General features: G+C 43.9%; 1 protein-coding gene across 25 annotated transcripts in view; it reads right to left on the bottom strand.

Annotated features, from left to right (window-relative positions):
• Positions 1–15,315, bottom strand: part of rbfox3a (RNA binding fox-1 homolog 3a) — a 1,329,152-nt gene that overhangs the window by 916,634 nt on the left and 397,203 nt on the right. The gene's annotated exons all lie outside the window — the stretch shown is intronic.

Here is a 15,315-nt window from a genome sequence, read left to right as displayed (position 1 = left end):
GACATCCCAAAGACATGTGGGTTTGTAAGTTAATTGACGGTTGTAAATTGTCCCAAGTGTGCAGGGAGTGGATGAGATGAGTGTGAACAGGTGATGGATGGTCAGCATAATCTTGGTGGGCCGAAGGGCCTGTTTCCATGCTCTATTTCTAAATTAAACTAACCTAAATATTTTCATACTGATCCCAAGTTATTACTATTTGCAACAGTGTTATGTTTTTGTCAGTCATTGTTGCTGAACCACATTTTAATACAAGGCAGTGTTGAAGGGGTGCACTGAGGCAGAGAGATTGATTTTCATTAAACCCACGCAGCCAAAATTGGTTTGTACTCAAATCACTGACTGGCCGGTGAGAACTCGGTAAATCTTCCTTTCTTTCTGTAATATTTATGGGCGGTTCTGACAGGTCAGCCCTGACATCTACCTGAAGCAAGGGAGCGCCTGCCATTATTATTGATCTGACTAATTGAACTTACCTGTCAAGATAATGGTGGCCTCGAGTGCAGATGAAAAGCAGGATGAAAATCTTAAAGTCAAGCCGGGTCAATTGATGTACTGAGATTGGTATTGGTGCTGAGCAAAAACACAAAATGCTGGAGTAACGCAGCGGGTCAGGCAGCTTCTCTGGAGAACATGGATAGGCCACGTTTCAGGTCGGGACCTTTCTTCTCCAACTTTAGATAGTTCCTCTGTCCCTCTCTTCCCCTCCTCCTTCCCAGATCTCCCTCTATCTTCCTGTCTCCACCTATATCCTTCCTTTGTCCCACCCCCCTGACATCAGTCTGAAGAAGGGTCTCGACCAGAAACGTCACCCATTCCTTCTCTCCCGAGATGCTGCCTGTCCTGCTGAGTTACTCCAGCATTTTGTGAATAAATACCTTCGATTTGTACCAGCATCTGCAGTTATTTTCTTATATTATATTTCTTCAGATGTGTTATGAGATAGAGTGGAAAGTCACCTACCCTTGTTTTGTTTAGTTTAGTTTAAAGAAAGAGCTTGGACACTGGCCCTTCAGCCCATCGAGTCCATGCCAGCCACGATCACCCATGTACTAGTTCTATCCTACCCACTCGGTACAATTTACAGAAACCAATTATCCTACAAACCTACACGTCTTTGGCATGTGGGAGGGAACTGGGGTACCCGGAGAAAATGCACGCGGCCATAGGGAGAACGTACAAACTCTGTGCTGGCAGCATCAATAATCTGGATCGAACCTGAGTCTCTGGCGCTATAAGGCAGCAACTCTATCGTTGTGCCACACTGTCACCCCATTTTCTCCAGAGATATTGCCAGTCGTACAGTTATGGAAACAGGCTCTTCGGCCCAACTTGCCCATGCTCACGTGAAATTTGCAGGCTTTCTTTCCCTGGAGCTACATGGATTTCCATCAGATGCTCCGGTTTCGTCCGGCATCTCAAAAATGGGTGGAGACACAAGGCACTGCAGAAGCCTGAATCTTGATCAAAACACAAAGTGCTGGAGGAATTCAGGGGCTGGATGGCATCTGTGGAGGGATGTTTTGGCTTTCGGGTGGGGTGTGCAAGTTGGATTCATTGGTTGTCGGGTGTGAATGCCCCCAGGTTGGTTAGTAGGTAGAGTCTGATGGTAGATAGACACAAAAAGCTGGAGTAACTCAGCGGGACAGGCAGCATCTCTGGAGAGAAGGAATGGGTGATGTTTTGGGTCGAGACCCTTCTTAAGACAATGGTAGAATCTGAAAGGGGTGATAGAGAGTGATGAATAAAATGGTGCAGTTTTATTGGACTTTGGTTCGGCTGCATTTGGAGTATGACCTGCAGTTCTGGTTGCCCCATTGCAGGAAGGATATGGAGGCTTTGGAGAGGGTGCAGAGGAGGTCTACCAGAATGATACCTGGATCCAGGGATTAGCTTGAGGGAGAGGTTGGACAAACTTGGATTGTTTGCTCTAGAGTGCCAGAAGTTGTGGGGAGACCTTATAGTAGAAGCATAAGGGCGGCACGGTGGCGCAGCGGTAGAGTTGCCGCCTTACAGCGAATGCAGCGCTGGAGACTCAGGTTCAATCCTGACTACGGGCACCATCTGTACGGAGTTTGTACGTTCTCCCCGTGACCCGCGTGGGTTTTCTTCGAGATCTTCGGTTTCCTCCCACACTCCAAAGACGTACAGGTATGTAGGTGAGTTGGCTGGGCAAATGTAAAAATTGTCCCTAGTGTGTTTAGGATAGTGTTAGTGTGCGGGGATCGCTGGGCGGCGCGGACCCGGTGGGCCGAAGGGCCTGTTTCTGCGCTGTATCTCTAAATCTAAAAAAAAATCATATGAAATTATGAGACGCACAGATTGGGTAGACGGTCATGACATTTATCCCTGCATGTAAATATCAAATACCAGAGGGCGTAGGTTTAAGGTGAGCGGGGCAAAGTTTAAAGGTGATGTGTGGGGCAAGATTTATTTTACACAGAGAGTGATGGGTGCCTGGAAAGCCCTGCCAGGGGTGGCAGATATAATTGTGGCCGTTGGGAGTCTTTTAAATGGCACATGGATACGCAGGGAATGGAGGGATATGGATTATGAGCAGGCACATAAGAATTGGTCTTGGCATCATGTTTGGCACAGACATTGAGACTGAAGGGCCTGTTCTATGTTCTATGTTCTAAATGGGTTAGGATGAGATTAAAGCACCGGATGATTGCCTGGACTTGATGGGCCAAAGGGCTTATTCCCATGCTGAACTGCTCTATGTCTCTGCCACTGCTGGTACGATAGAAAGCCTGAGATAGTATTGAGATATCATGATGGGAGGAATGAGGGAGCAGAAACACACCTCATCCCTGCTTGGAGTTCAAAGTGCTCAGAGTATCCTAGAAACCAGAACCTAAGGATAATAATTGTGCTTCCACTGTGAAGATCTTACACATCATTTAACTTTCTCGTGTTCCATGTTAAAGCAACATAATTAAAGTTTTCTCCTGTTATTTATGAAAACATTCACTGTGAAGATCTTACACATCATTTAACTTTCCCGTGTTCCATGTTAAAGCAACATAATTAAAGTTTTCTTCTGTTATTTATGAAAACATTCACTCTACGAACTTTACTGCTTCGATTTGGGGGAAAAGAACCATCCATCACTTTGAAAGTAAATCCACAGGGAGGAAGCGCTGTGTGTGGAGTGAAAAAAAAGCAATTTTCCCAATTAATTTGCTTAACTTAATAAAAATGTTCTTTGAAATGAGTTCATTAGATGTGACATAAGGTGGCTGATAGTTTTTGGCTTTCCTTTCTGACCCGCGACGGTAATTATTATGTTATTGAAAGGATATTTGAACAATTAATTGCCCCGGTCATTTGTTTTATATTTAGCAGGATATTTTGAATGCTTTAAAGAGGAAAATAAGTGTTGATAATATATACAGCACAGTATTATAGTCACAGAGTCATAGAGTCATACAGCATGGAAACAGGCCCTCCGGTCCAACTTGGCCATGCCAACCAAGGTGCCCCATCCAAGCCAGTCCTATTTGGCCACATTTGGCCCTTACATCTCTAAACCAGTCCAAGTGTCTTTTAAATGTTGTTATTGTGTCACAACCACCTCCTCCGGCAGCTCGTTCCTTATACCCACCACCCTCTGTTTAGTTTGGTTTAGTTTATTATCGTCACGTGTACTGAGGTACAGAGAAAAGCTTTGTGTTGCATGCTATCCAGTCAAAGAAAAGAATAAACATGGTTACAATCGAGCCATCCACTGCGTACAGATAAAGGATAAAGGGTACAACAGTTAGAGCAAGATAAAGTCTGATGAAAGATAGTTCAAAAGGTCAACAATGAGGGAGATGGGAGTTCAGGACTGCACTTTAGCTGGTGAGAGGATGGTTCAGTTCCCTGATAACAGCTGGGTGGAAACTGTCCCTGAATCTGGAGTGAATAGGTTGCCCCTCAGATTCATATTGTATCTTGCCCCTCTCATCCCAAACATATGTCCCCTTGTTTTTGATTCCCCTACCCTGGGTGAAAGACTCTATGCACTCACCCTGGATATTCCCCTCATCATCAGTGGCCAGACAAGGATGCATATACAACAGCAGGAATACACCCTGGAGATCCAGTTGATTTTAAGCAGTCCCTTCGGCCCACCGTGTCCACACCGACCAGCGATCACCCTGTCCTTACACACTTGGGTCAAGATAACAATTTTTAGCAAAAACAATTAACCTACAAACCTCTACGTCTTTGGAGTGTGGGAGGAAACCGGAGCACCCAGAGGAAACCCATGAAGTCACAGGTAAAACGTACAAACTCCGTAAAACAGTACCCGTAATCAGGATTGAACCCGGGTCTCTGGCGCTGTAAGGTAGCAAATCTACCGCTGTGCCACTGTGCCGTACACCGCAGCAAAATGTTATCAGACAGATGCAACAACTGGGACAAAAGGACAAAGCGTCTCTATTGCAAAGGGGTTGAAATTTACAATGAGGAAATTTGTATTACAATTGCTTATGTCATTGGTGAGGTCACACATGAAGCATAGTTCTGATCTTATTCATGAATGGTTATATATAGCAGCATTCTTTACGGTAGGCTTGCCTTCATCGGCCAGGGCCTAAGACGGGCAGGTCAAAGTTCTTCATAGAACTTTAGTTAGGCCTTATTTGGAGGATTGGGTGCAGTTCTGGTTGCCCCAATTCAGGGAAGGGATGGAGGCTTTGGTGGGGGTCGAGAAAAGGTTACCAGAATGCTATAGAGGGTAGTAGCGACAAGGAGAGGTTGAACAAACTTATCATCTTTATCAAAGCAGCATGTACCCACAAGCCTGCTCATTGTGGGATCAGAGACTAAAGATGTGATTCAGGCACGAGAACGCCCGGGTGGAACTTAAATACGACAATAGGGACAAAGGAGATCCATCTTTGTTGGACACAGAGTGCTGGAGTAATTCAGCAAGTCAGGCAGCACCTCTGGAGAACCTGGATCGTCTACGATTTGGGTCCGGACCCATCTTCAGACCAAACACGCAGAGTTACTCCAGCACCTGGTATCTTTTTTTTTTAGTGAACTAGCATCTGCAGTTCCCTGTGTCTGCAGCTTTATGGGACTTTGAGTCAGCAGCATTTGGAGCATTGTAATGTGATTAAAAATGTGCAGTTTTAATCACATTACTTGAAAAGGGTGTGGAGGATTTGGAGAGGCTTCAGAAGAGGCTTGCCAGAATGCTGCCTTGATTGGAAGGTATTACCTATCAGGAGAGGTTGGACCGACTTGGATTGTTTTCGCAGGAACGTCGGAGGCCAAAGGGTGGGGGGTGGGGGGGGACTGATAGAAGTATATAAAATTATGAGAGGTATGGATGGGGTAGACAGTCAGAACCTTTCTCCTTGGGTGGAACTACCAACTACTCGAGGGTATAACTTTAAGGTGAATGGGCCAAAGGATAAAGAAGAAGTGTGGGGCAGGTTTTTTTATGCGAAGAGATGTGAGTGCCAGGAAGGCTTTGCCAGGATTGGTGGTGAAGGCAGATGCAATAGTGATATTGAAGAGGCTTTTTAATAGGCACATGAATATGCAAGGAATGGAGGAATATGGATCATGTGCAGGCAGAGTATATTAGTTTAACCTGGCATCATGTTCGGCACAGACATTGTGTGTTGTCGGGTCTGATCTTGTGCTGTGCGTTCTATGTTCTATACTCTGATAACAGGTCTTGTTTATGTATACACATACCTGTGTAAATCAGGAAAAATAAGTCTGGCATAAACTGCAATTTTAATTACGTTTCTAATGACTTGGTATAATTGGACCGATTAGATCCTTGCGGAAATCTACTTTTAATTTTGCGATTAACAATCCAATTATGAATTTCTATCTGCATTTGTAAAATACAGTCGTTATGATTTACAGTGTTGTACATTGTCATTATAGTCATCTGAATTATCCAAGAACAAAATGTTAAAACTATGTGTAAAGTTTAAACCTTCAACAAATTCCCTATTATCTAGTTGTATCTTTCCAAAGTAATAGGCTTCACTGTCTTAAAACACAAAGCAGACACAAAGAACTGCAGGTGCTGGTTTACAAAAAAGACACAAAGTGCAGGAGTAACTCAGCGGGTCTGCCAGCATCTCTGGAGAACGTGGATAGGCAACGTTTCGGGTCGGGACGCTTCTTAAGACTCAAGAATTATTCAAGAGTTACTCTAGCACTGTGTGCCTACCTTTGCTGAAGTGAAGCATGTGTGGAGGGAATGGATAGGCGACTTTGAAGAAGGGTCCTTACCCGAAACGTCACCTGCTCATTCCCTCCACAGATGCTACCTGATCTGTTGGGTTGCTCCACCACTTTGAGTCTGACTCAAGATTCCAGTGTTAACTGTTCTTTGTTTTTTTTTTTAAAGCTAAGGCTTGGAAACAGGCCCTTTGGCCCACCGAGTCCGTGCTGACCAGTGAACCCCGTACACTGGCACCATTCATCACACCAGGGACATTTTTTATCAAGGACAATTAACCTACAAATCTGTACTTACCTCCTCACAGCTGGTGACATGTTTAGAACTGTGATGGATCAGGGAGTCACTTTAATGAGCCACCAGACTCAGGGACAGCTTCTTCCTCTCTGTTATCAGGCTTCCACAAGCTCAGATACTGCCCGATTCACTCCATCACTGTAGACACTGGACTTTGTCTATGGGACTTATGCACTAAAACGGAGAGAACTATATTCTGCACACTGCATCTTCCCCTTCGCTCTACCTATTGTATATGAGTTTGGCTTGATGGTATTTATGACTAGGTTGAGCTTTATTACTGTCATGTGTACTGAAGTACAGTGAAAAGCTTTGATTTGAATGCTATCTACTCAAATTGGCTAATACTATGGATAAATACAATCAAGCCAAACTCAAGTATAATTGGTAGACCTAAGGGGGAGAGACAGAGTGCACAATATGCAATGGTGAAGATACAGAGTGCAGAATATACAGTAAACCCTTGTTATAATGGGCCAGAGAGGGAGGGTGTTATTGCCATTGTCTGCTATAACCAAGCAAGGCTTTGTCATTGTATGAAGTTGAAACAAAGAACTGCAGATGATGGTTAATACTCAAAAGGACACAGAGTGCTGGAATAACTCAGCGATCAGGCAGCATCTCTAGAGAATATGGATAGGTAATGTCAGGACCCTTCTTTAGACTGATTCGAGTATTATCTGATCTGATTGAATAGCATACAACACAAGGCTTATCACTGTACCTCGGTACACGTGACAATACTAAACCTAAATCTTTCCTACTTTCACTCACTAATGATGATGAATGCCAATGCCAAGAAAGATTCCACAACGAATACCGGTGATTGAAAGCAATTGAGAAAACGTTCAATTAAAATGTTCTCTTCCACAATGAACCCATTGTTAAATGGATGTGAGGAACAGCGTAGCAACTGATTTCATCACCAGTTACCATGGAACCTTTCCTTTTATTATTACAAAACCCACAAAGGATTGGAATTTATGTATATGGATCTAAATCAGTGAATCTGCAGAAGAATCGGCGCACTTACAGATCCAAACAGCTGATCAGATCAGTCATAAAAAGCCTGTTAGTGGGTCAGAATCTTCACTGATGCTGCCTGACCATAGAGTATTTCCAGCATTTTCAATCTACTTGTTAAGATTTTTGCCAGACTTCATATCAACCCTCATTTTTATGGACCTTTTTATAACAGGTTTTGGTTACGGCGGATGGACCTACCTTCCTTCACCACGAGGCTGTGCTGCCAACACGAGCCCCAGCCCGCTCCACCTCCCCAGGTGCTTGTAGGCCAAACCCACAGGCACCACCGCCACCGCAGGCCCACACAGATTCCTCGGCTGCCTCGCGCTGTGCCTGCCGCCGCCACTGCCGCCACTGAACCTTACCGGCACTCTGGCCGCCCGCGAGCTACGACCGTCATCGACTCCGCTGATCCTCACCTAAATCACCTGGAATTCAGGCCCAGTTCTGGACCGAGTCTTAAGAAGGGAAGAAGCAGGATGAAGAAGTCCCGAAACGTCACCTATCCATGTTGGTCAGAGATGCTGCCTGACCTACTGAGTTACTCCAGCACTTTGTGACCTTTTATGTATTAACCAGAATCTGTAGTTCTTTGTTTCTACTACTTATAAAATGACTTAATAGTCCCTTACTTGTACAGGGCCCTAGTGAGACCGCACCTGGAGTACTGTGTGCAGTTTTGGTCTCCAAATTTGAGGAAGGATATTCTTGCTATTGAGGGCATGCAGCGTAGGTTTACTAGGTTAATTCCTGGAATGGCGGGACTGTCATATGTTGAAAGACTGGAGCGACTGGGCTTGTATACACTGGAATTTAGAAGGATGAGAGGGGATCTTATCGAAGCGTATAAGAATATTTAGGGGTTGGACACGTTAGAGGCAGGAAACATGTTCCCAATGTTGGGGGAGTCCAGAACAAGGGGCCACAGTTTAAGAATAAGGGATAGGCCATTTAGAACAGAGATGAGGAAAAACTTTTTCAGTCAGAGAGTTGTGAATCTGTGGAATTCTCTGCCTCAGAAGGCAGTGGAGGTCAATTCTCTGAATGCATTCAAGAGAGAGGTAGATAGAGCTCTTAAGGATAGCGGAGTCAGGGGGTATGGGGAGAAGGCAGGAACGGGGTACTGATTGAGAATGATCAGCCATGATCACATTGAATGGCGGTGCTGCCTCGAAGGGCCGAATGGCCTCCTCGTGCACCTATTGTCTATTGTCTACTCAGTTGTAGCAGACAACCAGCAATGATGGACACTATTGTCCCCCCAATAGTCTGTTATGATAAGGTACCAAAGACAGCTCCCAAACTGGACAACAGCTGCCTTGATCTGCCACATGTCTACAGTGTGGCGTTGCACAATCCAAGGTCAACCAACACAAGTTACGGCAGCACAGTGGGAGGGTTGCTGCCTTACAGCGCCAGAGACACGGGTTTGAGTCTGACTATGGGTGCTGTCTGTACAGAATCTGTACGTTCTCGCTGTGACCACATGGGTTTTCTCCGGGTGCTCCGGTTCCCACATTCTAAAGACGTACAGGTTTGTAGGTTAATTGGCTTTTGTACAAAGATTGCAAATTGTCCCCAGTGTGTAGAATACTAGTGCTAGTGTACAGAGTGATCATTGATCAGCATGGACCCGGTGGGCCGAAGGGCCTGTTTCTGCGCTGTATCTCTAAAGTCTAATGTTTGTGGAGGCCAAGTCATTGGGTATGTTTGAGGCGGAGATTGACAGATTCTTGATTAGCAAGGGTGTCAAGGGTTCTGGGGAGAAGGCAGGAGCATGGGGTTGAGAGGGAAAGATAGATCAGCCATGATTGAATGGCGGAGTAGGCTCGGTGGGCCGAATGGCCTGCTTCTGCTCCTATGACGTATGAACTTATAGCTTTGACATGAGGGTGTTCTGACATGAGAAGCAAAGAGCGCCGGTGAAAAATGGAGCTGCTGCTGAGATGTCACCTGATGAGATGCAGGGAATGATATGTGGCACTGTTCAGCTCCAATATCATGACAACACCTTCGTGTGTGTTCCCAGCACAAAACTTGCTCAGAATCCATCAAGTGTCCCTCTGTACTGCATCGAGAAAGCAGGATGAAGAATTGTCACATCTCCCAGTGAGCTGCACAGGTATCGCTTTCTGGGATTTGCTGTCATTATTTTGCAGTTTACAAAGACAGATCTTAGAAATATGCCTGCGCATTTCTATAAATGTTGCCATTGCGTTTGAAAGAAATACCTGATTATCAGCTGCAATTCTTGCCGGGTACCTAATCACTGCACTCAAACCTTCAACATGGAGACAAATATAATGGTCTGTTAAATTTGGAAAATATATTTCATTTTGACGCAGGTATTGCCAAAAAAGGAAATGTATGATGTTGATGCTGTGACCAAAAAAACTTGCAGCAAGGAACCCACGCGAAAAATATTATCAACCCTCACATTGCACCCACTGCTTTGTGACAATGAAGGTGCGAAGGAGACTAGAGAGAGTGGTCGACACTACCTGGTCCATCACAGGTACTGACCATCCCACCATCGAAGGGATCTTTAGGAGGCACTGCCTCAAACAGACAGCCAATATCATCAAAGGCCCAAAAGGGCACATAGTGCTGGAGTAACTCAGCAGGTCAGGCAGCATCTCTGGAGAACATGGATATGTGGTGTTTCGGATCGGGACACATCTTCAGACTCAAGAAGGGTCCCGACCCAAAATATCACCTAATCCATGTTCTCCAGAGATGCTGCCTGGCCCGCTGAGTTACTCCAGTACTTTGCGTTCTTTTCTGTAAACCAGCATCTGCAGTTCCTTGTTTTTTCATCAATCAGCAAGAAGGTACATGAGCCTGAAAACCGTGACCTCCAGGTTCAAGAACAATTTCTTCCCAGCGACCATCAGGCTCTTCAACACTACATAACAAAGAGCAATTTGTCTCTTCAATGGAGATAGATTGATTGTTTCATTTTTCACACAAATCCCAAATGCCTTGTGATCAACATTTTGAAATACAAGATCTCAGAGCAAACTTGCCTAACAGTGCACACTGAGAGATGTTCCACTCCACATAATTCTGAACCATATCTTTCTAAACATCAACAATCTTGATAGCCTTAACGGACAGAAACAAAGGTGCTATCTTTTCCCCTGCTGAGTTAAACAAGTGAACGGATTAGAAAGACCTGGATTGAGAGCTTGACTCCAATGGTTCTTCATAGGTAGACACCCCTCAGGGAGTTGCTTTGAATATCTTAACAGAATATATATAACAGAAGGTTAACCCGAATAATACCTTGATTGAAAGTTACAGCTTTGGAAATAGGTCCTTCAAACCATGGAGACCACGCCGACCATCAGTCACCCGTTCACACTAGTTCCGTGATATTCGACTTTTGGATCTACTCCCTACTTACGAAGGGCAATTTACAGAGGCCAATTAACCTACAAATCTATACATCTTTGGGATGTGGCAAGAGACCAGAGCATCTGGAGGAAACCCACACTGTCACAGGGAGAACGTGCAAACTCCACACTGGCAGCACCTGATGTCACGATAAAACCTGGGTGCCTGGCACTGTGAGACAGTGGTCTTCACCAGCCGCACCACTTTGCTGCCAAAAAAAGTGTGCAGGCTAAGGCAGTTTAACTGATCATTAATCAGGAGAGGGCAACGATATAGATAAAGTAGGACAAATATTGTCAATTATCTTGGCACCTTGTGGTACAATGCAACTTCCTTGATTGCTCCTCGGTATCCTTGCTAATAGTCTGCTTAGAACTTAGACATCTGTATCACGAGTCAAGAGTGTTTAATTGTCAAATGCACCAAAACTGAACAATGAAATCCTTACTTGCAGCAGCACAACAAGTTTGTAAATGCATTACTCAGTAGATAACATAAGAAACAAACTAAAAAAAGTTAAATAAATATTAAACCCCGATATAGTGCAAAACAAAACAAAAGCCAAAAGTCTCTCATGCAACCAAGACAGTTCATAGTTGAAAGTTGAGTTGGTGTTTGGAGTGTTCAGGAGCCTGATGGTTGCTGGGAAGAAGCTGTTCCTGAACCTGGAGGTCACGGTTTTCAGACTCCTGTACCTTCTTCCTGATGACAGGAGTGAAATGAAGGCATGGTCAGGGTGGTGTAGGTGTTTGATCAAAATTAACCTCCTGCATAAAGACTGAGATTCATACCGCTGATAACCTTGTTGAGTGAAGCATGACTCCATGAGGGCGATGCATTTACAAGCACGGGATATCACAGACGCATATTTGTTTCTAAGACAAAAAATATCCTCCTTTTAACCCAGGAATCTAAAAATACATGGCAACCTAAAGCAATTACATCAGTCGCAATGTTAAAAATATATGAAAAAAATACAAAATATAAAGACAGAAAAGACAAAAATTAAGAAATTGCGAGCTAAGAGTAAAAAAAACCTGCTTTAAATATTTTGTTATATCCCCATGGCAACAGAACTGAAGTAATCGCAACTCACCGCAAAAAAAAATATTTAAGCAGTATTATTGCATAAAATTTTGGAACATAAGCAATTCCCCAATGTGAGCTTCCAATTCTGTATTTTGTTGTGATGTTTTGTGTTAAGGGCTATTGTTTTTGTTGAGGATAAGGGTGCATTGGAGGGGATATTGAGAATAACTTTAAGTGCAGCACAAATCAATTTGTATCAATGTTTGTATTTGCTATTGAGCAGTAAATTCAGAAGCCTTGAAAATAATGTAAATAAATGCCAGAAGGCAAGACAGCCAATTGGCAAAGACAAATTTGATATATATTAATAAAATCATTTCTTGAAACTGAATTGTCCTTTAAAAAGTTAACAATTTAAGATTTTCCCCTTCACCTTAAATCCCAACTGGAACCATAAACAGGAATATTAAACGGGAGACACAAGGAACTGCAGATGCTGGAATCTTGAGCAAAGCTCAAAGTGATGGAGGAACTCAATGGGTCAGGCAGCATCTGTGCAGGGAATAAGGTCATAAGTGATAAGTGATAGGAGTAGAATTAGGTCATCCGGCCCATCAAGTCTACTCCGCCATTCAATCATGGCTGATCTATCTCTCCCTCCTAACCCCATTCTCCTGAATGGACATATTAAGTCTACCCAGCTCAACCATAAAGTTCTCTATTCAAGACCAATCTGTTAGACAATAGACAATAGACAATAGGTGCAGGAGTAGGCCATTCAGCCCTTCGAGCCAGCACCGCCATTCAATGCGATCATGGCAAGATGGCTTTTCGCACATTGGTTTTCATTAGTCCGAGTATTGAGTAGAGAAGGTCATGTGACAGTTGTACGAGGCATTGGCGAGGCCACATTTGGAGTATTGTGTTCAGTTTTGGTCACCCTGTTAGGGGAAAGATGTTGTTAAGCTGGAAAGGAAGCAGGGAAGATTTACGAGTATGTTGCCAGGAATCAAGGGCCTAAGCTACAGGGAGAGGTTGAGCATGCTTGGACTGTACTCCTTGGAGTGTGAAAGATGAGGGATGATCGTATAAAGGTGTAGAAGATGTAGAGAGGAATAGATCAGCTAAACGCACAGAGTCTTTTACCCAGTGCAGGGGAATCAAGAACAAGAGGACATAGGTTTAAGGTGAGAGGGGGGAAAGATTTAAGAGGAAACCGAGGAGCTACTTTTTCACACCGAAGGCGGTGGGTATATGGAAAGAGCTGCCAGAGGAGGTAGTTGAGGAAGATACTATCACAATGTTTAAAAATCATTTGGACAGGTACATGGATAGGATAGATTTAGAAGGATAGGGGCCAAATGCACACAGGTGGGACTAGCAAAAGGACCTGCTTCCACGCTGTATGAATATATGAACCTAATTATGACCAGGAACAAATCAACAAACAAAAACCTGTTATTTATAAATAGAGATGAAATTCCAAGATTCAATCTATCGTAAACCAAGGAGGAAAGGGAAACATTGGCATTTCTGAGGCTACATGAACCTTGAGTTTATGTTGGGGAGATCCATCTCACTGGATAAATACTGTCAATATTTATTTGTGTGTTATCGTGTAAATGAGCCTGTTAAGGTGCACCGAGTAAGAATCTAATTGTTCCATTGTCAGTAGCATATGGCAATAAAAAATTCTTGGGTCTTTGCGGTCAAAATATTAGTTTGTTTCCTCCAAATACAATCAATAATTGTGTGTCAAACTTCATATTCAGGAGCAGTGGTAAATGTACAAAAATAAATATGGATAAATATATTTTGCTTGGTGCAAATTCATTGTGTCAGTGAACAGTATGAAGCACTCATGTTAAAGGGCAATCACATCATAAAGTTCCCACGTAACAGTGATGACAGTTGAACTTCAATTCCATCACAGGGACATACAGATCTGGGTGCCAATGTGCTGCCCCTGTTCCCGTTCATCAGTTTAATGATAGTTTCTCTTTTGCATTAACCTGGCCACTGTGACGGCTCTCTGTGCCTGGGTCAGATGTCTTGGGTAAAAGACTCCCACTAGGATCCAAGGGCATAACTTCAGCTGACATACTTGTCTGAAGAAGGCTCCCGACCCAAAACATCACCGATCCATGTTCACCAGAGATGCTGCTTGACCCGAGGGGCTACTCCAGCACTTTGTGTATATCTCTGGTACAAACCAGCATCTGCAGCTCTTCAGTGTTTCTACACTTGTACCTGCTCATTTCAGTGACAGAGGGGAACAAAGCGGGAGACCGCACGATCAGATGTGTTGTTCTCTAGAATGCTTCACTGGGTTTATCAATTCCACTGGAAGTGAGAAACATAAAAGCCAGGAGCAAAGGATTCTCCCACGTTCCTTCTTCAGATATGATAATGGTTCCCTTCTCTGCTGGGAGATGACAAGGAGTGGGATGGGTGGGAAGCCACTAATCACCACTCTCGCACTGTTGTACTAACTGCAACTTCACCATGTGGAGAAAGCTTGATAGACTGGTTGCCCATTTTCTGCCTGTACATTTTAAATGCTTGAATGTACCTGAAAACAGGCTGACTAATGGCTTTCAACATCTTTACTAATTCCACGATGCGGTTGAAGTAGTTTGCTGGTGTGTGTTCCCACATAATGATTCACTGCATTGTGATGAAGTAATTTGCTACTTCAAGTGCCCTCCAACTTCAATAACAGGGAAATGTGCAGCATAAAATCCAAGTGTTTCTTTTTTTTAAAACTTTTTTTTGTCTGCCTTTCAGAACTAACCCATTACCTCAATTGTAATTACTTGCTTCTGGATATAACTTTCAGCTACATACCAACTGTGAACCATTATTATGGAGAGGATCACAAAATAACACAACAAACAGCCTAATGTTGCGGTAAAATAAACTACACAGTTAGATTAGAGGTACAGCATGGAAACAGGCCCTTTGGCCCACCAAGTCCGCGCTGACCATCGATCACCCCGTACACTAGTTCTAAGTTAGACCACTTTCGACATCCTACACACCAGGGACAATTTACAGAAGCCAATTAACTTAGCAGTGTTTGGAATGTAGGATGAAATCGGAGCACCTGGACAAAACCTAGTGGTCACAGGGAGAACGTACAAACTCCATACAGACAGTACCCGTAGTCAGAATCGAACCCGGGTTTCTAATGCTGAGGCAGCAAATTTACCACTGCGCCACTTGCCGTCCCTCAGCACTAGCGTCCTAGAGTCATACAGCAGGGAAACAGACCCCCAACCCGTGTACGCTGACCAAAATACCCCATCCAAGCACGATCACCCCTCATCCTCCTGCGCTCCAAGGAATAGAGTCCTTGCTCA

Source organism: Rhinoraja longicauda, chromosome 6 (genome assembly GCF_053455715.1).
Source record: "Rhinoraja longicauda isolate Sanriku21f chromosome 6, sRhiLon1.1, whole genome shotgun sequence".
NCBI classification, from domain to species: domain Eukaryota; kingdom Metazoa; phylum Chordata; class Chondrichthyes; order Rajiformes; family Arhynchobatidae; genus Rhinoraja; species Rhinoraja longicauda.
Note: the sequence above shows the minus strand (reverse complement) of the source record. Positions and strands in the feature narration are given on the sequence as shown.